The following is a 27,152-nucleotide window of genomic DNA, read 5'->3' as shown; positions in this document are numbered from 1 at the left end:
AACATACAACTTTCCTCTAGTTCCTAAATGCTTCCTTCCCCAACCCCCCAACACACACCATCATGATCCCAATTCTACCTTACAAATCTGGCTAGACCAGAGGAGGTACACTGGTACAGATAGGAACTGGAAACACAGGGAATCCAGGACAGATGATCCCTTCAGGACCAGTGCTGAAAGTAGCAATACTGGGAGGGTGGAGGGAAGTGAGGTAGAAAGGGGAAACTGATTACAAGTATCTACATGTAACTTCCTCCCTGGGGGATGGACAACAGAAAAGTGGGTGAAGGGAGATGTCAAGAAGTAGAAGGCAAAGGAGGGTGGGAGGATATAAAAGAAATAACAATAATAAAGTTCCTCCCCTCAAACAGCATGCGTTCACATAAAGGGGCGTGGCGTACACACACACAAAAGGAAGCATGGTCTCTCCTTGCTCCTCATTAAAAGGTTCTGAGCACAAACACCTTGGTCTAGTGATTTAAAGTCCTTAAGAGTTAAGGACAAGCTCATGGCTCATCTGAAGGTCAACTCCATTGCGGGAATACACCACTTTTCACGTGACATTGGCATGCTTCCTTAGCAGCCAATGGAGCTGCTGCTCCTCGTGGTGCAGTCTGGCCCTGCACAGGCAAGGAGGGAAGCAGGGCTGAAATGTGCCTCACTTGCAAAGCTCCTTTCTACATTGCAGCCTCGTCTGCCCAAAGGAGGGTCCTTCCTCCAACACAGGAAGGTACCATGAGGCCAGGAGCAGCCTTGTTTCACCTTCAGGATCAGTTCAGGAACCTGCTTGGGGAATGAAATGGGGGGTGCGGGGGAACTTCTCTTTTGTGTACGCCTGGTGGGAATTCTTCTCGGGCAGAATTGATGCGTTTGAACTGCGGTGCTGGCAAGGAATACCGGATACAGGATGGGCTGCCAGAAAGGCGACCACATCTGTAAAAGAAAGCTACCCAAATTGGTCCCTTAGAAGCAAAGACCGTACAACTCCCGCAGGCTGCTCTTGGACACATCCTCCAGAAGGCCCAGCGGCTAGAAAGGAGCATCATGTTTGGTAGCGTGTCAGTGAAAACAAGAAAGCCCTCAGTGGGAAGGACTGACACAAGAGATGCGACAATCGACAAACATGCCAGCCCTCATGAAAATGACCGGTGATAGGGCGGTGGTTCTTTCTGCTACATAAAAGGCTGCCTGCCACAAGCTGAGGCTGACTGGAGGACACAGCAAATGTAGGGACCAGGAACTGCGCAGCATGCTGCATCTCCACCACCCAATTGAATTCTTGGACAATGGTAGGGACTCAGAGTTTGTGCGTGTATTCATACATGAAAAAACAAAAAATGGATGCTCAGAGGAGGAGAATGGCTTCCAAGCTGGGAGAGGTTGAGCAGTGCAGTGGGGAACTGAACTTGGATTTCCTCAGCCCAGAAACAGGTCCCTGCCGCCCCCCCCCATCCCCTAATCAGGTGCCACCTAACCAGGTTCCACCTACATAGAGTCCACAAGGCCCCATCTCCCATGGCTGGGTCTGGGTTGAATGCTCACCCGTCCCCTCACACTGCCACTGAGAATCCCCTCTTTTATAGTAAATACTAAAACAGAAAGTCAAAATCAATGAGAAAAAATAAGCCTTTAAAAAATTGCTCTATTAAAGGACAAACTTAAGAACAGTAAAAACCAAAAGTATGACTTTAAAACACAATTGGATAAAATAATAATAATAAAATAATTGGACAAAACCAGTGCAGAGGGTCAACTAAGAAGATGAATTTGAATTTTAAAATGTCAAATAATAAAGCCATTTCTGAGAGACCGATCAGAGACCTCACCCAGGGAAGTGGTGATTTTACAGTCCGGGGAAATATTTGAGCTTCAGTGCAGCACACCGGCTTGACGACTGGCTATGGAAGATGGTGAAAACCCCAAATCCACTGGCAGAGACTCCCGTGGGGAATAAGCCTCCTATGAAGTTCCATAGACCATTGACCAGAAATGTAGAGAGCTCTGCCTGCAGAGTGCACCCAGAAAGTGAATTAATACAGATACAATTGTTAAAATCGAACAACTTGGTACCCATCTATCAAATGAAGTAGTACCTTGAGTCTTAAAGGCTTGTCTCCAAACAAGCAGTCATCTAAGTGAGATGTCAACTACATCCACATGGAAGAACCACACCATCAACAGTCACCGAAGGATTGCTTGTAAATCAAATAATCCAAAGTCAAAGGAGGGATTAGTATCAGAGCCTAAATTGTGAGAATCAGGTTTGCAGAAGGCTGTGGATGGCAGTAGGAGACCAATGTACATTGGGGGGAACAACATAAGAAATAAGCCTGCAGTGATCTCCCTCCATCCATAATGAAAGTGGTCAATAAACAGAGTGCATTGGAGAGATGAGGACAGAAGACCAGAGGGACAGACCTGGCTTGAACAGTTAACACCTTGTCAGCTGATCCCCCCTCTGTTGACTGCTGGACCGGATGTGGTTTTCAACATTTTCTGTATTTTGTCTGTTCATGTTAAGGTTTGTCTCAGAGGCATTACGTCAAGAGGAGGGTCACGCTCTTGAATCTGTGTGATATATTTTTCTGTTTATTGGTATGTAAAGCCCAGGACTGATGAACCTACAGGGGCCACAAATAGAATAGGGTGGATGAGGTGCGTGGTGGGAGGCAGTGTGAGGGGTAGGGAGTAAAGAGGAGACGATGTCAAGAGTCCAGGAAGGAAGAGAATGTTTGGAAGCTGATTGGGGTAGCGACGGGACAACACTGCTTGATGTCATTGAAGTATGGAATGATATGCTATCTGTGTCAAAAACTAGCATCTTATGATTTGTCTTCCCTTTTAACCCATTCTTAATTTGATCTATTTTTAAAATTAAGTTCTGCTTTGTTTTCATGGAGGCTTTTCTGTGTTTCATTTTGTTGTTGTTTGGTGGGAGGGGTTACATATGAGTTTCTTGATTTGACATCCAAGATAGACAAACTGATAGCGAGGGGAACTAGCTTGGTAGCTCCTTGGGTTATGAGAAGAGACGTTCGAGGGAGCGTTGATCCCAGTGAGCTCAAAGATGCTCTAAAGCTGGCCGGGGCGATGATTGTACAGCTCTCTTTAATATCTTCACAAATTGAATGGCAAGGTTTGTGAATATATGTTAGTGAAACTGTATAAATATTAGGGGAGGATGTTTAGGTTGGAATCCATTCTTCACATTCCCTTCACCCTGTTGGAAAAAGTCGTAGAAGTGACCCTTTGTTGAAGCAGTCCAGAAATGGAGGGGGTGGAGTTTGGGCTGACCTTTGAAAGTGGGTTACCATTTGGACAGTAAGTCTTCTCAGGAGAAGACACCTGTAGAAACAAACTCTTGGGGGCAAGACATAATAAATAATTTGCGGTTTCGTATGAATCATCCTGACTAGCACACATTTATCTCCACAGTGACAGTGAAGGGTCAAGTGTTCGTTTGGAACCGGCTAAGGAATCCTCAAAACCAGTCCAGGAGTTTGGACTGAGGTCAAAGAGTTCTTCCTTGTGGAAGGAGCATGGAGAGCCAAAGGGTCACTCCAGGCTGCTTAGGCATCACGTATGGCTCTGCCTCAGCCCGAAGTCCTGCAGGGCAGCATCCAGGCTCGAGATCATAAACCATGTGAGAGGCTCAGGGCCTTAAGGGAACCAAGTCCTTTGCTGAATAAGGACTCGGCCCAGTCTTGTTTCCCGGGAGTGACTGCTTGTCAGAAGGAAGTAGTGGTTTACTGTGCAGAGGAACAATTCTTCTTGGCAGGAAGTGAGAATTCTGGCAAGATTGCTACCCAAGCCTCTCCTCTGTCCAGAAGATGAGCCCTGGGGTCAGCTCATTGATAGCAATTAGAGTGGGAGCAAAGAGGAGAATCCCCAGAGGGTGACAGACTAGGGAAGTATGTGCCTAGTAAGTAAGGCTTTCGTTCAGGCCAAGGTCTTAGGGATAATGAACAAACTCCAGTTCCTGCAGTGGTGGGGCCTCTCTTCCTCTCCACCCCATTCACACATCTCACCTGTTCTCTCCATCGCAGCACAGAGCCTGCACATGTATACACTCCCTCACTTGCTCATGGACTCTCACACATACACACTCCCGCATGTACATTATCAGCTACACTTCGGCTCTGATGAGGGATGTTTTCCTTGGCCGCAAAAAATTCGAATAAAGGACAAGCCAGAGGATGCTCTGTAAAGTCTATTTATTCAATTTAAAGGGCTCTACTTCATTCTGAGAGCATGTCCTTTCTTTCTTCTTTTGCTGGGTAAGAGGGCTATTAAAATATCCTTTCTTTTAGGAAGGAGTAGTGGTAGTAGATGGCAGGATTTCTCCTTAACGTCTTTTCTTGGCAAAAGATAAAACCACATATCAATTCCCAACTATTATGTTTTCTTTTGAGTTGTGAACTCCAATGCCAAGAAACCACTGGTTTTTGCTTCTGGAAGAGGCCGTGTTGGCTCCCCCTTTAAACCTTAACCTTGAAAGAGCCTTTCTTCCTCGTGTGCCCTACTATGTCAGAGTACAGCTGTGCTTCACGGAGTTCTCAATGAAAGATTTTCTTCCTTCCTTCCTTCCTTTCTTTTCTTTCTTTTTTTTTTGAAAGTGGATTGCCCAGCTTTCTTCTAAGACATCTTTGGATGGACTTGAGTTTAAAACCTTTCAGAGAGCAGCTGAGAGCATTAGCCATTTGTACCACCCAGTGACTTCCCTCAGAAGCTAAGCTGAGGCCAACCGCGGGAATTAGCCATCAGAGGGAATTAACAAGTCTAGGGGTCTAAGATCAGCAATCTGTTGTTGTTGCGACACAGGTCCCACCGAGTCCGGTCCAACCCAAAGCAACCCTATGCTTTCAGAAGTTACCTCTGGCCAGTGCTGTGCCAGCCTCACGGTCCTTGTTGGTTTGAGCCAATTGGGAAAGCCCTGTGCCAATCCATGTTATTGAGGGCCTTCCTCTATTGGACAGGCCTTCTACTTTACCAAGCGAACAAGCAGAATAAGGACGGTGAAAGTACACAACCTCGACGCACACCTTGCCGGATCTTCAAACATGCAGCATCCCACTGTTGTAGTCCAACTACTGCCTCTTGGTTCACGCACAGGTTCCTTGCAAGCCCAGTGAAGGAAGTGTTCTGGAATTCCCATTCTTTGCGTCGTTGTTTTGATCCACAGCCGAGTGACTCTGCATCATCAATAAAACAAAAGTAAATATCTTTCCGGTACTCTCTGCTTTCAGCTGAGTTCCGTCTGATGTCGGCGATGCGGTGCCTTGCTCCACATCCTCTTCTGAATAGGCTTGAGTTTCTGGCAGCTCCCCGTTGAGGCAGCGCTGCAGCTGTCTATCTCCAACCCAGACTTGATTGAGTCGCTCGGATTGCTAATTCCTTCAGATGGCCTCCGTTCAGCCATCGCTCCCGTGGCGAGCACTGAGGAGCTCCACACAGCACTGTACCCTGCCCCACAGGCCTGTGGCAGCGTTGGCCTGCAGGATGATTCGTAGCTGCCCTTCTGAAGGGGTGGGCCCTCCAGGAATGCATGCATGTGAGAAAAGTCCAGGATGACAGAAAGCTCTTCTGATCACAGAGGACTCAGTCCCTCACCAATGATGGAACCAGGTCGTTAGCAGGCTGGCCTCAGTATGGTGCTCAACCCAATCTCTCTTCCTCTGTGCACAGCAGGTCCTTTAATGGCAGCTGGGGCAGACTCTATAGCCTTCTGGTCAGCTTTGATTATTCAAGAGCTCAGTTCATCTTAAACTTCAATCTAGGGCTATGTTAAAGCTGTTCTGGTCTCCTGGCCCTGGAAAAGCTGCTGCTCCTAGATCCAAAGGAGCCAGAGCAGGTTGGGGCTGGCTTCCTTTGCATTTCCCTGGAGATTGATGGAGGTGTGGGCACCACCTCAAAACCGCCTTCTCTAACTCTTCTCATGGATTGAGGCAGGAAAGCCTAGGGGAGAGGCAGCCTGCCAGGGGCAATGAAGGTCTTCTGGAGCTCTCTCTCTCTCTCTCTCTCTCTCTCTCTCTCTCTCTCTCTCTCTCTCTCTCTCTCTCTCTCTCTCTTCCTCTCTCCCTCTTCCTCTTTCCCTCTCTCCCTCCCTCCTTATCTCTCTCTCTCCCTTTCCTGGCTCTATAGTTGTCAAGGTAGGAGTAGTGGTTATGAGTTGGGCTGCGGTCCACCAGGTGGGTAGTTGTAAACCACCTGCTGCTCCTTGGGAGAAAGATCGGGCTACGTAGTCTGATAACTAGCTACAGTCTCAGAAAATCATAGGGGCATTTCCACCCTCTTCTATGGGGTCACTATGAGTTGGCATGGTCTCTATGCCATTGAATTTAGTTTGGGTTTCATAGGTGGTAGGTGGCCACTGCAGGAATGGTGGCCTCTGTGTAGCAGGTGTGCATGGTCTTCTTGGAGTATATAATTCCAGGTGGGGTACCTTTTAATCATTTAGTGAACTAGGGTTCCAGACAAATTGTAAATCATCATACAACATGAACTGAGGAATAGGCTTTGTTGGAGAAAAGGAAAACTGGCCAGTCTGATTCAACCAAATAAGTGGAGTCATGGGTTCGCCAATCTTCTTCCACCCCACAGACACACATGCTAGGACTGCTGAACATGCAGGATGTGGGTCTCCATTGGAGGGATGACCACCTTCCCAGCTGGCTCTCTCCCTTTGAATAAGGTAGTCAATGAGGGCACTCCGGTTACATCAGGGCTAAGTATTCTCAAATCAGAGTGTCTGCTGCTTAGAGAATGCACTACAGATGCTGGATGCCTGGTACCTGGAGAGCGCTTGTCATCACTTTCCCCAAAATTCTGTTCATTGTCTTATGGGCACTTTCATGAGTTACCTGGCCCTGCATTGTTGATGACACCCCTCCTACTTTCATAAAAGGACAGGAGTGGCTCTTTGAAGCCCTGTTGGGATGTAAGCCCTCAACTCTCTCTCCTGGCAGGTAGCCCTTCACTAGGCTCCAGCCTTTGGGCCTCCCCTGTTCTGGTATTTCATATGGAACCATGGAACCCAACTAAGCAGGGAAGTTTCCCTGGGCTTCTCTCCCAAAAAGTTGTCCTGTTTCCACTCCCTCCGCAGTCCTAGGTGGCTCTGGCCAGCCTCCCAGCAGAACCTCCAACTTCTCACCCCCAACTGCTGGCAACATACGTCAGCTCTCTAGCCAGCTCTCAGCACCACACACCTTTCTGTTAATAGCACCTGCAGGAGCCTGTCAGCACCCCAGTCCAGTAAGGACCTGGAGGAAGAGAGAACTTGCACAGTCCCCAGTTTCAATGGACATTTATCTTACTAATCCTTTAACATTTGCATTTAGAAGGAGCCACCCTCACCCCCCCCCACTAGACCTAGAATGCTCACTAGACCTGCTGTGGGTGGAATTGGGTCCCCAAAAAAGAAATGTTGAAGTCCCAACCCCTGGTATCTGTAAAGATGGCCTTGTTTTTAAATAGGTTCTATGCAAATGTAATCAAGTCACTATAAAGTCACAGTGGATTAGTGTGAACACAGAGACAAACAGAAAAGAAAGAGATGTGAACATAGGGACACGGGGGTGTCAGAGTAATGCATCTGCATATCAAGGTGCACTGGCCACCACCAGAAGTCAGGAGAGAGGCCTGAAACAGATTATTTTTCTGTCATATAATATAATAATCCTGTATAAGCCTGCTGACATCTTAAATTTGAATTTGCAGCCTCCAGAGCCTTGAGAGAATTAATTTTGTTGTGTTACTTCCGTATGACGGCCCTTGGAAAATAAAGCAACTCTGAAATTCCCCTTCTCATCTCACTTATTGAGGAAGGTGGAGGTCGAGGTCATGGTTGGTGATGATGGGTCAGTCTTGCTGCCTTTGTACGTCCAGGGGAGTGTGTGGACCAAACCATGACTTATGAGCAATGCTGGATTCTCACTGGACATCCTGTCTCAGTGGAATTCCATCAGGAAAATGGACTGCCCATGACAGGTACTTTGGAGGGCACAACTGGATCCCATTCCTCACACCCCACCTGCATGTGGAGAAGTGTCCCCATCCCTGGACACACCCTAAGCCCATTGACAGTGATGACCGTCATGATAGCTTTGGACATCCTAGTTAGAGAATGGCTGCATCGTGGCCGCACTTGAGCATCACCAGAACTCCATGAGCAAGCAGTGGGACGGGGATCATTTCCCCCAGGGTAGACGTAGGGGGAGTTGGGATCAGAGCAGTTAAGTAGCCTGGGAGAACACTCTGTCCTCCAGAATACAGGTCTGGAACCCCTTCTGTCTCATCATTTCCTACTAATCTGTCTCAGCCTGGGTCAGAGTCTTTCTCTGCTCCACTGTCCATGTGGGCTCTTCCCCAGCATTCTGTCAGGCCGTGGAGGGAGGTTCTGGACTTCCTTCTGGCTCTAGGCACATCACTTCCTCCCAGAGCCGGCTCCGTCTCCACAGGTGTTTGCCCCTCCATCACATTCAGGGCGGCTTGGACTCAGGTTCTGGATGCCTACATTCCCCGGACATGTCACTTCTTCCCACAGGCTCCCTGGGCACATGGCTTCCTTGGCACCTGAAGTGAACTTAATAACAGGCTGAGCTAGTGCCCCACTGAGCAGCTGGAGGATAATGGCTTGGTTCGGGGACGGGGCGGTGAAAACGTGCGGTTAGTGAAAGAGACACCTGTGTCATCAATCTTGTGGCGTGGCAAAGGAAAGCAAGAAGAGGAGCTGCCAGAGAGCAGGAAGGAGAGAAACAGGGTGGGGCGGGGTGGGGGAGCTGAAGTAAAAAGCCGAGAAGCAAAACAGAAGGAAGGAAAGAAATGAGAGCGGAGAGGAAAGGAGAGGATGTGAAAGAGAACCCGAGAGGTCAGGCTGCACGCAGTGGGAAACCCCAACGCAGCCAGAAGGAGGAAATCCATCTACTTCTTAACCCGGCTTTGCTGGTCTTACTTCAATCTGTGAGATGCAAAGGGCCTTGCTGGGCTTAGGGAATTACCACCCCCCAGAGCAGGAGTTACTTTGTGCGTCCCCAACCTTCCCTACACTTCCCTGTTTCCTCCCTTCCCTGATTGTCCTTTCTCGACCTCGATGTCCTATTCCCCCTTTCCTTGGGCACTTCCTCCAGCCCCCACCTCTCTTCTCAGCAGAACAAATCCACATGTTCACTTATTGATCTGCACCCTCTCAGCACAGCGCGTGCGAACGAGCGTAGCGCACAATGTTCTTTCTGTGGGGTGGGTCACACCGCTTGATGAATGTGCAGGCAGAGGCAGGCTGCTCTACAATGCCTGCAAGCAGCCCCATGCATATTCTCACTATGAGTCAGGCAACTTCACTCAGCTGGCGATCTACACAGGCTACGATATTTATAGGCATGGGTGCACACTGTAGCTTCCTACGGCCTTTGCCCACCCTTTCATGGGTGGTCAAATGGGACCTCAGAAATTATTCTCAAAACAGCTAGGAGAGGGAGTGGGAGGAAAATGTTTTTCTGAGTAGAAAATACTCAAAGGTATAGCATTGCCAGTTACTATTTATAGAGCACCTACTATTTTATCTCTATGCTATCTAACAAAACTTTAAAAACCGTTTGTATCCCTATGATCTGGCAAATGAAGGAACCCCCCATGAGGCCTACAGAAGGTTTATCCTGACACGACAGCCAGTACTTTGTGTGTGAATATATAAGACGACCGGTTACTATCAATTCCAACACATGACGACTCCGCGTTAGACCAGAGTAGAAATGTGCTCTATCGGGTTTTCAATGGCTTCTTTTCTCAAAAGTAGATCTCCAGACCTTTCTACTGAGGTGCCTCTAGATGGAATCCAACCTCCAACCTTTGGGTCAGCAGCTGAGTACATTAACTCTTTGTACCAGCCAGTGATTCTTTATGTGTGTGGGTGGGGTGTGTGTGCGATATTCCAAATATATAGAAATTACTAATATACAACAGAGTAGATTTATATCACTGAAACCTACATACAAACCACACTCAGATTGTTCTATTAATCACCATGCAATGGAAACTTCTAATTTTCAAACATTTTTGCCTTCCCAAAGCTCAGCCATCACATTCTTCTGTGCACAGAAGGTGCTCGATAAATGGTTGTGAACAATGAAAAGACTGGATAAGCAAACAAAACTCTGATGAATGAGGATCCTGCCAACTAACACTCACAAGCATCTGAAATAAAATGCTGCTTCTATTTTGAGTGGAAGAGGCAAATCACAGTAAAATAAACTTGTCTTTGAAAGTAATTTTAAAAAAATATGTCCTCTTCCCCATTTCAAGTCATAGACTAGATGGCCAGGCGAGTGAATGGAGATGTGTGTGCATGCCTGCAATGGGTCAGTCTCCTATACAATCTAGATGTTTCTCTACTGCCTTTCCCAGAGAGAACTGATAAATGCAAATCCATTCACACAATGAGCCCAAGGCCACAAAAACTCCTTTCATTCAACAGAATCAAGAAGTAGGGCTGGAGAACCTACTATGTTCTCAGTAGTGCACTACATGTTGAAAGAGGTATCAAATCACAATAATGACCCCAACATGGGCACTACACTATATTAACGGAGGCACAAATAAAAGCAGAGACCTTTAGAAAACTTGTAATAGGGTAGAAAAGTACAGGCTATTGAGTTGACTCTTAGTTAACTTGACAATTCAATTACCTCAGCTAACCAGTCTCACTTATTCAAGGTTTCGATGCAATTGAGATGGACTCTACAGATTGCTTATAACCTGATTACCAAAATGTTCCATAAATATGTTCTTCCACAATGAGAAATGGAAGTGTAGCTTTCACTTCTCATCAGTGAAAACATCAACTGCTCCTCAGACCACCTAATATGCCTTTTTATTTCTGAGAAGGGAGAGGGTGAAAAGAGACCAATCAGGTCTAAGCTCCACCTTGGTTCATTTATTTACTCAAAGCTTGATGACGTTGGACCAGTCAATTCCAGCACCTCAGTTTTCCCATATGGATGTTCAGGTGCAATATGCTGGACTTGTTTTAATTTTCTATTAACTTCAACCTGGACTTCTCTCTGTCATTAAGTCAGTGCTGACTCATAGCAATCCTACAGGACCAGGTAGAACTGCCCCTGTGAGTTTCTGAGACTGTAACTCTTCTCTGGAGGAGAAAGCCCCGTCTGTGTCCTGAGGAGTGGCTGGTGATTTTGAACTGCTGTTCTCATGGATCACGATTCATAACCACTAGACCACCAGGACTGAACTTATAGATGAGCAATTGATAATATGTACCACCGTCAACCATTGGACTTGATTCGACTGCTATTACTGAGCTTTACCACTGTCTCGCCCCACAGATATAGTCGATTTGATTCCTGTGTATTTCAGCTGGCAAGATCCAGGTGTATAGTTGCCATTTATGTGGTGGGAAAAAACGTTATCTGCATGAAGCAGTCATTGGTCTTGCAAAAGTCTATCATTCAACCTCCAGTTTTTTTTTCCTATCACTAAAGGCACATTTTTCAACTAGTGTTCCTTTCTCTTTGTCTCCAATTTTCACATTCTAATCACCAATAGTTATCAATGCATCTTAATTACTGTGTTAGTCCGGGTTGACTAGAGAAACAAATCCAGATATATATATATGAGAGCTTTATATCAAGGAGTAATTGTATATTGAGAAAATATTCCAGCCCAATGCAGATCAAGTCCATAAGTCTAATATTAGCCCATATGTCTGATACTAGTCCATACATTTCTCTTTAGACTCCTGCAACACATGCAATGAGGCTGAATACAGGAAGCTCATAGACCAATGGGCAGAAATCTTGTTGATCCAGTGGCAGTAGAAGTATCTCAACGCTGTCACGGGTCTCCATGAGTCTCCTCCAGCACTCTGAGTGTCACAACAGCAGGAAAGGGAAGGCAGAGAGGCTGGGACCGGCATCCAGTGAGCCATTTATCCCCTTAGCACCTCCAAATGAGGTCATCAAGCTGCGACTTGATTGACAGGCTAGACTCCACCCCTTCACTCAAGTTCACAGGCAATTGTGTAACTGCCACAATGACATATTTTATCAGCTTCAGACTGAAGAAGTTAGCAGAATACATCGATTTATCCATCCCGAGCTTTAATTATTTGTGTGTACATTTGAATAATAGTTGTATTGATTGGATTTACTTCTTGTTGTTGTTGTTATTTGGTGCCATCGAGTCGGTTCTGACCAGTACCAACGCTGTGCACACAGAACAAAGCACTACCCGGTCTGAGTCAGCCTCTCAATTGTTCCTGTGCTTGAGTCCACTCTTGCAGCCACTGTGTCCGTCCATCTTGTTGAGGCTCCTCTTCTTTTCTTCCGCCCCTCAGAAGGATAATATCTATATGCCTACAGATAGATAGTATCCTTTTATAATACAAGAAAGATCTTGAAGTGTTCTTTTTGATGATATATGCAATACCGTTCCCCTTGAATTTGTCACTCTCAATTCAAAATGGCCACTACTAGACCAGTTGAGCTCACTAAGGTCTCGAATACTGATCTTTGTGACAACTTTCAATTTTCCTAGATTCATGCTTTGTACACTCCATGGGCCAATAAGTAATGAATGTGTGCAGCTGCTTCTTCTAATTTTGAGTTGTGCCTCGTCAGAAATGAAGAACCCCAAATCTTTGCTTCATCCTCATCATTATGATTGACTCTACTTTGAGAAGGTAACTCATTCCAAGTTATATTTTTAAGTGGCTTCTAACCTGCAGCGCTCAACTTTCCACACTGCATTTGACAGTGTTTCAGTCTATTCATAACTTCTCCAGGGGCTAATCTTTCAGATGTAGACTGCTATTCCTTCTGTGTTATCTGTTCTTAGCAGTGAAGCTCCACTGAAACCGGTTCACCTTGGGTAATCTTCCTGAAAATGCTGGTGACATAGCTGCCAGAATCACAGCAGGATACAAGCCACCACACTATGATGAACCGACAGACAAGTGCTGAACCACAAAACTCACTCACTGACTTCAAGTCAATTCCAACTCATAGTAACCCTACAGGACAGGGTAGAACTGCCCCTATGGATTTCTGAGACTATAAATCTTTACAGAAGTAGAAAAACCTCTTCTTTCACCCATGGAGCAACTGGGGGTTTTGAATGGTTGACCTTGTGGTTAGCAGCTCACCTTGTACAGCACTATGCCACCAAGACGCCACACAACTAAGAAATAGTGACTAGTTGACACCATGTCTCTGTCAGTGGAGGCTTGCAAGTTTCTATAATGCTGACCAGGCCTTTTGTTTGTTTATTAATTTTTTTAATCTTTTGTGAATGAAGTGAAGGTTTACAGAGCAGATGACCAGTTTTGCATTCAACAACTCATCAAACCTCTTACTGGCTTGCCCTATCTCCATCATTTGTTGCCTACTTACCTTCTGCTGCATATTATCTTCCCCTTAACTCAACTCAACACCTGTCCACCCTTAGCCGGTGCCTTCCCCTCCTCTGCCCTCCCACCCCTGGGAATCACTGAAGTCGATTTCTTTTCATGTAAAGACCTTTTTCTTGATAACAGTGGTTTCGTACAATCCTTTGTGATTGACTAATTTCTGCGTAATGTCCTCCAGGCCTATCTATGCCATGAAGTGTTTCGCAGACTCATCATTATTTGTTAATCTTGCATAGTATTGTGCTGAACGGGTTTTAATGGAGTTTCCAGACTAAGACAGACTAGGAAGAAAAGCTGATGATTTAGTTCCACAACGGAGTTGATGAAAACCCTGTGAATCACAAAAGTCTCAGCACAATGGTCAATCGTGCTGATACCCAGTCGGATTTTTGTTCCACTGATCGCAGTTAGTCAGGTCCAAAGTCCACACTCTCAACCACATGCTTAAACATTAGAAACATCCACACCAATTGGTGACTTTATTTCCGAGGTCACTGTTCTGGGGTGTCTTTTTGGCAGAGCATTGTCTGTTGGGCCCATTCCTAGTCCAAGTCAGTGCAAAGTATGAACTAAATATAAACCAAAGGATGTCTGTCCATTTGTGGTCTATGTTTTATTCATCCAGAAGATATTAGCAGAGTCCTAAAATTTTTGAAATGATGGGGTTCAAATAATCTCCCTCTCATTGTACTGCTTCTTCTACTGACCCTGATTGTTGCTATAAAATTATCGTATCAAGTATATATAAGTAGCAATAATTGTATGCCTTTGATGAGTTTGTGTATAAGTTCATAATCAATGTAAAAGCTAGGGAAGAGTCCATAAAAAACTACACATGAATTAATATTGTGCATGGTAAACGTCACTTCCAGGCTGTAATTAGTTGAAAACATGGACTATGGTTGGAAGGCATATCAAAAAGTCTGTCAGTATCTCACATAACACTGGCATGAAAACCCCTGGCTGCAATTAACCCATCAAATATACAGTTTATATGAAATGTCCCACAATTAGCAGGACTGTGCTTGGGATAATATAGAATGCCTCCTTTTTTAGGTTGGATAGGCTGTCATCTGGGTCTAGGCTATGGATCTAGGTCCACAGGGTTGATAAAACTGAGACATTACTAGGGTGGAGGACCCCCTATTCAGAAAGTGTATTAGCAGTTTTAGACACAAATGATCTTCCTGTGGTATTGTATTAAACTAACTATAGTTTTTAAGTCATCTACTCAACATGAGGGACTTTACCAAGAGCAACTTAGGATCTGCAGAAATCAGGGCAGATGACTTAGAGCTCGGAAAACAAGCCTCCAAGGGCTCAACTAGGCTCTGAGCCCCACAATCTCCATCCCCAGGTTTATGCCTCAGGTAATTGTCCTGAAATCTGCTTTTATTACCTGATCTATCAGTCACTCCCAGGTCGTCTCACTGAGCTTTATTATAGCAAAATATTTTCAAGGCAATGTAAAATTTATAACAGATTTCAAATTGGCTAATCTCCCAGTTGGATACAGCTGATTTTTGTTTGCTCAGATCTTACCCAACCCAGTTAGTAGACTTTTTGCCTAGGAAGTAGTTCATGTCCAATTAGGTGACAGGAGGGTAAGGACAACTTCCACTGGATCACTTGACAACTGAACCAAATTTTAAGTTTTATACATCCTGTTATTCAATGGAACCCCTACCAAGGGCCTAGAGATAAAATATGTTCAAACTCCAAACAGTGTGAAGGACCATCTGTCTGTTTTACTCTTTTTCACCTCGTAACATTTCCACAACCAATTTCTGGGCCGATGGGTTCTGGGACAACCATGTCCAAGGTTTAAACACGAGGCGCATATTCTATATCTAGATGATTCAGGTTATCTGTATTACGGATGCTGTAAACTGAAGACAGGCCCATTGCAATATATGCTATAGGGCTATGCTCTAGAGACAAGGCGTAGACAAAATTTCCCGAAAATGTACTCCACATGCTACCATTCAACATCACTGGTTCGACTCATAAATGAGTTTGTAAGGAAAGATCCCTTCAATTAATACAACCATCTTTAAAGATCTGTCCCAAAGAAAAGCCATCCTCCCATTTCCCAGTGACAGCTATTGACGCTCAAACAGAACTGCTGCCAATCCTGGTACTCCAGACCCCAAAACAATTAGCTATGAGAGGCACAGGAATAAATAAAGTTTATAATATCATTCTAAAAAGACCAAACATGCCATGCACACCTTGGCAGAGGGAATCTGAGCTTTAAGACAAATCGCATCCAGCTTGCCAGGGAACAAGATCAAGACTAGAAGAAAAATATCCCTGTCATGTGAGCCAGGCACTCTGACGGCAGCTCCTCTGAGTTTGACAGAGAATGAGTGGCCAAGCCACCCTTACGTGTGCCAAAGTTATTTTTCCTCTGATGGCTAGAGAGATAAAAGATCTAAAACCATAAATATGAGCAGGTGGATTTGTAAAATCCAGGTTCCTATCAAACAGAAACAATGATTTTTTTAAAAATCTTTAAAAACGGCAAAAACATCCAAGCGCTTATCTTTGGAGCCCCAAATAGCCACCTTCCCAGAAAAGGATTGCAGTCACTGTGGAGCATGCTCCAGAATGTGTATCAGGTCTGAAAATTGTTGGCGTGGTCTTTCTGACTGCCTGGTCAAATTCCAAAGCATCTTCTTCCATCGGGCAAGCAAGTTTATCCAAGCCAAAACGAAGGTTTTTGGAGGGGTTAAGGTGTTGAGGTTCTGAAGGAGCTAACCAAGAAGATGGCCAAAGATCTAAGTACAAAGACTTATAGGAGGAAGAGAGGAATCATGGCCTTTGTAGGAAGGCAGACGAATGAAACGATCCCTCAATCAGAAGCAGGCTACAACAGGAATCACATGGTTGCGTTTGGTAGTTTGATAGCAGAAGAGAAGAGGCTGGCCATATTGGTTGAATGGATGGGAGACAAATTACAAGTGGAGAACGTGCCAAGCAGGTTGCTTCATGAAAACCTGGTGAGGATGTGGCGAATGATTTATGTGGCCTAACAGCTGAAGGCAGATTAAATCGTTGTCCAGAAACTCTAGTCTTCACTGGTGAGATAGATCAAAGAAGCGTATGACCATTAGAGACAACCTCATGCTTTATGAGTAAAAAGCATTGTGCCCATGAACTAGTGGAGGGAGAGCATTTCTTTCCAAGAACTCCCTAGACCCACAGAGCCAGGGACGATTTAAACCACTTTAAAAAAATTAATTGGTTTATTAGGGGCTCATACAGCTCTTATCACAATCTATACATACATCAATTGTGCAAAGCACATTTGTACATTCAATGCCCTCATCATTCTCAAAAATTTGCTCTCCACTTAAGCCCCTGGCATCAGGTCCTCACTTTTCCCCTCCCTCCCCACTATCCCCTTCCTTGTGAGCTCTTGATAATTTATAAATTATTATTTTGTCATATCTTGTCCTGTACGATGTCTCCCTTCACCCACTTTTCTGTTGTCCATCCCCCAGGGAGGAGGTCACATGTAGATCTTTGTAATCAGTTCCCTTTTCCAATCCACCCTCCTTCTACCCTCCCAGTATCGCCACTCACACCACTGGTCCTGAAGGGATCATCTGCCCTGGATTCCCTGTGTTTCCAGTTCCTATCTGTACCAGTATACATCTTTAGGTCTAGCCAGACTTGCAAGGTGGAATTGGGACTGTGATAGTGGGTGGGTGGGGAGCGGGGGGAAGCATTTAAGAACTAGAAGAAAGGTGTATTTTTCATCGTTGTTACATCATGCCCTGACTGGCTCATCTCTCTGAGACCCTTCTGTAAGGCAGTGTCCAGTGGCCTAAAATGGGCTTTGGTTCTCCCCTCCGCACTCCCCCCCTCATTCACTATGGTAAGATTTTTTTTTGTTCTGATGATGCCTGATACCTGATCCCTTCGACACCTCGTGATCACACAGACTGGTGTGCTTCTTCCATGTGGGCTTTGTTGCTTCTAAGTCAGATGGCTGCTTGTTTACCTTCAAGTCTTTAAGACCCCAGATGCTATGTCTTTTGATAGTCAGGAACCATCAGCTTTCTTCATGATATTTGCTTATTCACCCGCTTTGTCTTCAGCAGTTGTGTCAGGAAGGTGAGCATCATAGAATGCCAATTTAGTAGAAGAAAGTATTCTTGCATTGAGGGAGTACTTGAGTGGAGGCCCAATGTCCTTCTGCTACCTTAATACTAAACCAACCTATAAATATATGCACATAGATCTGTTTCCCCATCCTAATATATAAATATATTTACATATATACATGTATTTATCTCAACCTCTATAAATGCCCTTTGCCTTCTAGCTCTTTCCTCTATTTCCTTTGACTTTCCTCCTGTTCCACTATCAAGCTCAGTTCCCACCAGGGTTTCAGCAATTCCTCTTGGCTACATTACCCTGATCATAACCTACCAGGCCTCCCAAACCCTCCTCACCATCGATTTGGGTCACTTGTTCCCTTGTCCCTGGGTTTGTTAACACCACTACCTTTCACCCCACTTTCCCCTCTCCCATGTCCCCCCGGAACTGTCAGTTCCGTTGTTTTCTCCTCCAGAATGTTCATCAAGCCTATCTTATTTAGACAGACCTGCTAAACCACTTTTACAGTTCCAAATAGGAAGTGATGGCAGCCAGGAGGAGGCAAAAGGAAATAGAGGCAAGCTCTAGGAAGCAAAGGCATGGATAGGGAGATTAACAGAGGTGTGCAATTATGTCAATCCATTGATACATAACAATTGAGGTATTTCCTGTGTACATATGTTTAGAAGGCAATACACTGAGGCTACAGATGGGCCTTGGGCCTCGGCTATACTTTCCCTCAATACAAGACCACTTTGTTCTAACAAATTGGCCTTCTTTGATGCTCAACACTGCCTCCCTACCCCCACCCCAACATGATCGCTGAAGACAAAATGGGTGCATAAGCACCAGAGGATGGTACTCGGCTATTAAAAGATAGTGTCTGGGGTCTTAAAGGCTTGAAGTTAAACAAGCGGCCATCCAAGAGTGAAGCAACAAGCCCATATGGAAGAAGCACACCAGCGATGCAATCGGGAGGTGTCAACAGGCATCAGAGGATTCACAACAGTATGCAAACAAACAAAAATGCATTGGTGAGAATGGAGGGGGTTTGGATAATGGAACATCTCCTGACAGAGGGGTCAAAGGGAGGGGATGAGTCAATCAGGGTGTAGTAGAGCACTAATTGATTATGCAATATACCTCTGATCCCTTGAGGCCTCCTCACCCCTCACTAGCATGTCCCCAGTGCTGCTTCCCACTGTGGACTGTACATAGGTATAGGCAAGAGAAAAATTCACCACTCATGGAACCCAGGAACAAGAATGGGAATAGAGACACCAAAAGGGTAGGGGGATGTGGGAGAGAGGTGGGGAGGGAGGGGGGCACCGATTGCAATAAATGGCACAAACCACACACACCCATGCAGAAGGGAGAACAATAGAGACCAGAGGAGAAGGGAGATGGTGGTGGGTGTGAGCTTTGAAAATAATTAACAATCTATAATCTATCAAGGGGCTATGAGGGTTAGGGGTGAGGAGGATGGAGGGGGAAACAAAAAAAGAGGAGCTGATCCCAAGGGTTCAATGGAAAGTAAATGTCTAGAAAAGAACGATGGAATATATGTATTGATATGTCAGATACAATTGATATATGGACTGTAACAAGAGTTGTAAGAGCCCCCAATAAAATAATCTTTTTTTAAAAAAAAAAATTGAGTCACTAGGCAAAGTGACTGGACACAATCACAGCTCCTTGACTATCAGTCCCTCATTGCAACTGCCCTCCATCTTTCCTCGAAAGCACATTTGCAAACACTGTGCTCTGATCCGAAATATAAGTCTTCCACATTCTCTACTGCAACTCAATTCAGGCACCCAGGCTTCTGCACATTTAAAATGGGACAGGTAATCACCCTATGGGACATTTTTTTGAAACTATTGTTGAAGATTTCTTCTTGCTTGAATCCACAATCAATGCTCATGGAAGCAGCAATCAAGAAATCAAAAGAAGAGTTGCATTAGGTAAATCTGATAAACAGGATCTCTTTAGAATATTGAAAAGCAAAGACGTTACTTTGAGGCCAAAGGTGAACCTGACCCAAACCATGATGTTTTCTATTGCCTCATGCTTCATATGAACATAAAAGTTGAACATTGAATAAGTAAGACCAAAGAGGAAATGATGCATATGAATTGTGGTGCTGGAGAAGAATATTGGACATACCATGGACTGTTAAAAACACAAACAATTCTGTCACATAAGAAGTATAGCCAAAGTGCTTCTTAAAGGCAAGGATGGCAAGACTTCATCTTACATAGTTTGGATATATTATCAAAAGATGCTTGGTGAGGTGGAGGAGCAGGGAAAAAGAGGAAGGGCCTCAATGAGATAGATTGATGTCTGCAACAATGCGTTCAGACATGGAACAATTGTGAGGATGATGCACAACCAGGCCGTGTTTCATCCTGTTGTGCAAAAGGGCGCTAAGAGTTGAAATCCACTCAATGGCAACTAACAACAAACACAAAGCGAAGATCCCAAAAAGCCCACAAGAAAATTCTAGAGCAAACAGAGAAATTTAGGACGTTTGCAAGATATAGGGTCAACAAACAAAATCAGTTGAGTTTCTATATACCAGCCTTGAAAATAAGAAGGAAAATAATTCCATTCACAATAGCACCTATGAGGAAAGGGCCCTAGAAATAAATCTAAACAGGAATGGAAAGAATAATTAGATTATAAAATTATAAAACATTCCTGACCGAGATAAAAGAAGACTGAAATAAATTGAAAGCTATCCTTTGTTCATGGATGAAAAGACAATATTGTTAAGATGCCAATACTACTAAAAGTAGTCTGTAGTTTCCATTGACAATTACTCAGTGGAGGTGGATTTGGTTTGGATTACTATACAGCTACTTGAATCAAAGCAGCCTGTCAGAACAAGAGGCATATCTCACTGCCATGGACTTGATGCCACTCAGAGCGGCCCTATAGGACAGGACTGACCTGCCCTGTGGGGTCCTGAAACTGTGACTCTATACGGGAGTAGAAAGCCCCATCTTTCTCCTTTGGAGCAGCTGGTGGTTTCAAACTGCTGACTTTGCTGTTAGCAGCCCAACTCGTAACCACTATGCCACCAGAGCCCTTAGACCACTAGTGCTCAACCTTCCGAATGCCGCGACCCTTTAATACAGTTCCCCATGTTGTGGTAACTCCCCAACCAAAAAATTATTTTCATTACTACTTCATAACTACAATTTTGCTACTGTTATGCATTGGGCTGCCCCTTTGAAAGGGTCATTCGACCCCCAAGGGGTCACGACCCACATCTTGAGAACCAGTGCCTTAGAACAATAGAATAGAATCAAGAATTCAGCACTAAAGCCACATAACTATAATCAAATGATTTTTGCCAAGGATACTGTTTAAATTTGTTAAATCATATATTTTGCAAATAGTACGAATTTTCTTTCTTCATTGCTCATTTGTATTCCCTTGAGGCTTTGTCTGTTTTTTGTTTTATTTGCTTTCTAATGGTTCTTATTAAGACTACCATGCAATGTTGAAAGAGAGGTTTGTTAAAGAGCATCTATTTCAGATTCCTGTCTGCATGGGGAATGCTGTTTTTCCCTGTTGAGTGAGACATTGCCATTGGTTTCTCATATATAGCCTTTATTGTGTTGAAAATTTTTCTTTTCTTTTGATTTTACCAGGAATAGGTGTTGAATATTGTAAAATACCTTTCATGTACTAATTTGCATGATCCTGTGATTCTTATTTTTGATATATATATATATGATATCTACTGTTTTTCTAATACCGAACCATCCTTGTATAACTGATAGGAATCCCACATTATCAGGATATATATTTGAAGTCTCTTGGCCACAATTTTATGGAGAATCCTTGAGTCCATGTTCACAAGGGATCGAGGTCTGTAGCTTTCTACCTTTGTATCATCTTCCCTTGTTCTGTTCCCATGCCTGCCTTTTGATCCACGTGCTGGTTCTGCATGAGTTCAATGAAGTGTTAGGGATATCTCATTGTTTTCAAGGCTACCTACCTTTTGCTAGGCATTGCTGTGGTGCTGAAAACTATGTTGTTGGTATTTCAAAGTCCTCAAGGTCAACCAAAGTGAACAGGTTTCAACAGAGCTTCCAGGCTAAGAACAAACTATGAAGAGGGAATAGGCTGTCTGCGTCAGGGCATTAGCCACTGAAAACCTGATCAATAGCAGCAGAATTTTGGCAGAGCTAGTATCAGAAGATACGCCGCTCAGGTTAGAAGACACACTATGACTAAGAGAACTGCCTTCTTAAACTAGAGTCAGCCATAACGGCACGGACAGAGTGAAATCTGTAGGACCTTCATTTGCTAACGGGGTATGACTCAAAATGAGAAGAAACAGCTTGTTGTGCATACATACACTGAAACACAACTTCTATACATACATGCCATGGAATACGACTACAGCACAAAAGAAAAACTGCTTCCCAAAATATCTGGAACATGGATGAACCTAGAGGACATTATTTTGAGTCAAATAAATAAAACACAAAGAAAATATACTGTAGCCTATCATTTTACGAAATTTTATGAATAAGTAACTATACTGAAACTAATGTTAATTAGTTACCTGGGATAGAGGTGGACAGAATGATTTACTGTCTAGCTAGTAAACACTTGTTATTTCTGTAATGAGAAAACTAACACTGAATAAAGGTGAAGTACACACCACTTGATGAAGGTAAACAATATCACTAAAAAGCACACAAGAAGTATGTAAGCATACATATGTATCTATAAATATGTGCATGAATTTATACATGTTATTGTTGTTAGGTGTCAAGAGTCAATTCCATCTCAAAATGACCCTATGTACAATGAAACAAAATATTTCTCAGTCCAGTGCTAGCCGCACAATTGTTGTGTTATGTTGTTATGTAATCTTATGCCCATTGTTAAAACAATGTGTACATAAAAGTGTATGCATGTATACGTATGTGCATCCCTGTGACGCTATGCACATATAATTATATATAATCATAGGCATGCAGAGGCCACAGTGACAGATGCTTCTTAAATATAGGGAAACACATCCGAGCATTCTTCTCTGGGTATGAAGGATTAAGACTAGAATCTCTCAAATGCCAAAATAGTTCATCAACTTAGGTGTTATATCATAATTTATTGATTCCTAACCAGGGGCTTAAAAGTTTTAAGAAGTTATCTAAGGTAGAACTCTTGGTTTCTACTTGTCCAATGTAAATGAGAAATCAATAAACCAAGGACTCTTTTAGATAAATGGTCTACATGAACTAAAGCCTCACAGACTGTGCGCTAAAACTAAATGGTGCATAGCTACCACGAACAACCCCTCCATTCAGAACCACGACAAATAGACCTGCGTAATGGGAGACAATGTGGGTCAGAAGCTCAAATTGCTAAATAATTATTAGATTGATAGATCTATAGATAGGCAGCAAACCAACCTACTGAACTGGTTGAGACTGGTACACTATTGCCCAGGAATTTCCTACTCTTTGAAATAAGACTATCCTCTGAGGTTATCTTGTATGTAAATAACATACTGGCTAAAAAAATAATGAATACCACACATGAGTACTATGCTCCTTAAAAAGAAAATTTTTAAAGCCGCCTACATGAGACCAAATGGTCGATAATTGCTTTAAGCCAAAGAGGAGAATGCAAGGAGATATAAGCTAGACTAAGGGAAATGAGTTACCAGAATAGAAGTAATGAGTTATGAAGAATATAATTATCATGGATTGAACTGAGTCCTCCAAAAAATCCATGTTAACTTGCTTCGACCATAATTTTCAGTGCATGGACAGTTAAGTAATGATGTTATTTGTTAGTTATGTACTGATACAAACACTCGCCATGTCCACCCCACCCTGTGTCCTCTGGTGTGATTAGTCAATCAGTTATAAGGGGATTTGAGTGGAGGCAACACTCTTTCTCAGATGTCAGCCTTGTTTGCTGTAAAGGGAATTCCCTGGAGTGTGACCTGCTTCACCTTTTATCCTGCAAATTATGAAAGGAGAGAGGACCTGACAACTACCAGGGAAGAAGAGCCCGAAGCAAAGTACATTCTGCCCTGAGCAATTCCTAGACTCCGGGGAGGATAGGTGCTAAGATGCATGCTAATCTCAAAGGAACACTGGGGCCACAGATGTTGAAAGGAGACAAGGACCTTCCCCAGAAGCATCAGAGAAAGTCATTCCCTAGAACTGACACCATGGATTTGGACATTTAGCCTCTCAAACTGTGAGAAGTACCATATATACTCATGTATAAGCCAAGTTGTTCAAAAATTGTGCTGAAAAACTGGAGTTCGGCTTATACATTGGTCAGTGATACCCCAGTGAGGTATAACATCTCACTGGGCCCTCTGAGGTAACGGGATGAGCACCGTTATCTCGGGGGTGATTGCCGTTTCTCCACTGTTCATTCAAATCTCCGCTGACAATGCAGGGCTTTGAATGTTTGTTTACTCACATCTAACCAACCAGAGCCGTCCTATGATGTGGACAACTCTAATTTGCAGAAGCACCGGTAGTGATTCACTTACACCACCAGCTGAACTGGTAAGGATGTGTCTGTTGCTGCACTCCATCTCTCCCCTCTGGTCTCTGTGTTAATTCACATCCTGCATGCCCCACCTGCATGGACTCTCCCACCTCCTCCTGGCTAACACATCGTGGGGTCGGGTGGGGTGGGGTGCATTACCATGAAAGTTCTTTTTCAAAGACTTGTTTTTCTATGCTATTAGAAATGGATACTCTTGAACCAAAACAAAAACACCAGTCATATGAGGCTGGTTTCAAAATGAAGGTTGTGTCAAGAGCAGAAGAGAGCAATAACAGTATTGCAAGTGGGGAATTCTGTGTTGACAAAAAGCAATTGAGAAAGTGGCAGACAATGAAGGCTGACTTAGAACAGATTCCAAAAGCTAAAAAAGCTCATCATGGTTTAATGTCTTTTTATGGGGCTCTAGAGAGTGAATTGCATAAATGGGTTATGGAGTGTCATCAAAATGGTTACTGCATAACACGCATGGGAATCTGCATATGTGCTCTACAAATGGCTAAGGATGACAAATATAAAGCACCAGGCATTGAAAAATTTTCTGCATCAGCAGGATGATGTACCCGCTTCATGAATAGGTTTTGCCTACTATATTTGAGACAAAGAACAAAGATTTCCCAGAAATTGCCACAAGAACTTGAAGAAAAAATTATGTCATTCCAGTCATTTATTATAAAACAAATAAGGATTTATAATTATGACCTGGCAGATATTAGGAATATGGATGAAACTTCCATGACTTTTGATCTTCCAAGCAACAGAACTGTGGCAAGTTTAGGAGAAAAAAACATTTTTCTCAAAACCATAGGAAATTAAAAAAAACACTTTACAGTTGTTCTATCATGTTTGGTTAATGTAACTAAGCTGCATCCTGTCATTATTTTTAAAAGAAAGACCTTGCCTAAAAAGATCAATTTCCCACCAAGAATTACTGTGTGTGCACATGTTAAAGGCTGGATGTATGAAGACGGAACAACAAAATGGCCAGAAGAAATTTGGAACTGATGACCAGGCGCAGCCTTAAAGAAAAAGCCATTGTTACTTGTTTGGGATATGTTCAGAGCCCAGAGCCCACCTATCGGATGACATAAAAAAATTGGCAAAATCTAGTAGTTACTTTAGCCATTATTCCAGGTGGGCTTGCATCTGTACTGCAGCCTCTGGATGTATCTTTGAATAAGCCTTTTAAAGACCATGTGTGAAGGATGTGGCATGAATGGATGTCATCTGATCAAGCCCGACTAACAAAAGGAGGAAATCTCATGAAGCCTGACATAGAGTTAATAGCAAAGTGGGTTCGAGGTGCATGGGAAGACATTCCAGAAGACATGGTGTGACGTGCCTTCCAGAAATGCAGTATTAGTAATGCTATGAATGGCAGTGAAGACTGAGCTTTGCATGAAAATGACAGCAGTGATGGTGATGACGGCGATCTCAGTGAGGACAGTGTCTATGATGACCTCACACCAGCTGAAGCTCTGCATTGGGATATGGAAGATGATGAGGAATCCAGTTTTGAAGGATTTTAACTCTTTATATTTTAGCTTCGTTGATGATTGAACTTGGGGAATAGTACTCTTTTTTTTTTAACTTATCTTAATTCTTTTTTAAAAAACATTTTATTAGGGGCTCATACAACTCTTATCACAATCCATACATATACATACATCAGTTGTGTAAAGCACATCTGCACATTCTTTGCATTAATCATTTTCAAAGCATTTGCTCTCCACTTAAGCCCTTTCTTAAGTTATCATTGTTGATACCTTATTGTTTATTGTATTTTCCACTTACTGGGCTGGTTTACTAATGTTAAATCACTTGTCCTTTTAGTTATGTGTTTTATTTAAAATAAATATTTAAATACATTACCCCACTGATGTCTCAAATTTTAGTAATTTTATTTTCATTTGTTTTGATTATTGAAACTCACCAATAGCTTCTGCATTTTCCACCCTAGGCTTATACTCAAGTCAATATCCCAGGTAATAATTAGGTACCTCGGCTTATATTTGGGCTGGCTTATATTTGAGTATATATGGTAAATTGTTGTTTGTCATATTCCCACTTTAGCAGCACCAGATAACTTAGAGAGTACCGATATCACTGAGAATAAAAACATGTATAATTGTTTAATAGAAGCTATATTGCTATTTAAGCCTCCATGAAAAACACAATAAAGTATTACTTAAAAAGAGAAAGAGATCATGGTGCCTTATGTTAAGCTGGCTGTTATGGAAGCGCATAGAAGGTGTTGGATGCAGGATTAGAATGAAAGTAAAATGCCAGGTCTTGTTTAGAGATTAGAAACAGAGAGTGAGAAAAATAGAAAATTCAATGACTAAAATTTTGTGGTCTAACCACCTGGAAAAAGTTAATTCACTCCTTACTAAAATGGGGACGTCTAAGATGTGACTTAGTCTAAGTCTCACATGTTCCTTCAGAGCATGCTAGTTTCGGGATTTCTATTACATAACCAAGCAACAATGTGGAGCAAGGTGGATTTTTAATCTGGAAGGAGGAGTCCTCATAGTGCAGTGGTCAAAGCACTTGGCTGTTAACCAGAAAGTCAGGGTTTATGACTCACCAGCCATTCCGTGAGAGAAATGTGACAAAAAGACCTCAGGGCCCCTCTGAGTCAGAATCAACTAGATAGCAACAGGAATTGAGAAAGGGAAGCCAGAGATGAGGCTGGAGATACAAATTTTAAAAGAAACATAGAGAAAAGACCCGAGAGTTGAACACTGAGAACTTCATCTTGAAGAAGTCAGGAAGATAAGAAAAAGTAAGCCATAATGACTATTAAACAACAACCAGTGAAGCAAAGGTAGAAACTATTTCAAAAATTATGGGTATCGACTATGATAAATGCTGCTTAACAGGTCGATGTAAGGACTCTGAATTTACCACTGAATTTAGCAAAAGGCAACCTTATACACGCTGTTTCTATGAGGTAGTAGAAAGAAAAGCTTGATTGGAATGGGCCCAATAGAGAATTAGAGTTGAGGAAGTGGAGACAGTATCAACGCATTTTGCTATAAAAGTAAATACTGCATATACTTGAATATAA

Source organism: Tenrec ecaudatus, chromosome 8 (assembly GCF_050624435.1).
Source record: "Tenrec ecaudatus isolate mTenEca1 chromosome 8, mTenEca1.hap1, whole genome shotgun sequence".
NCBI lineage: Eukaryota > Metazoa > Chordata > Mammalia > Afrosoricida > Tenrecidae > Tenrec > Tenrec ecaudatus.
This window is presented reverse-complemented; position numbering follows the sequence as displayed.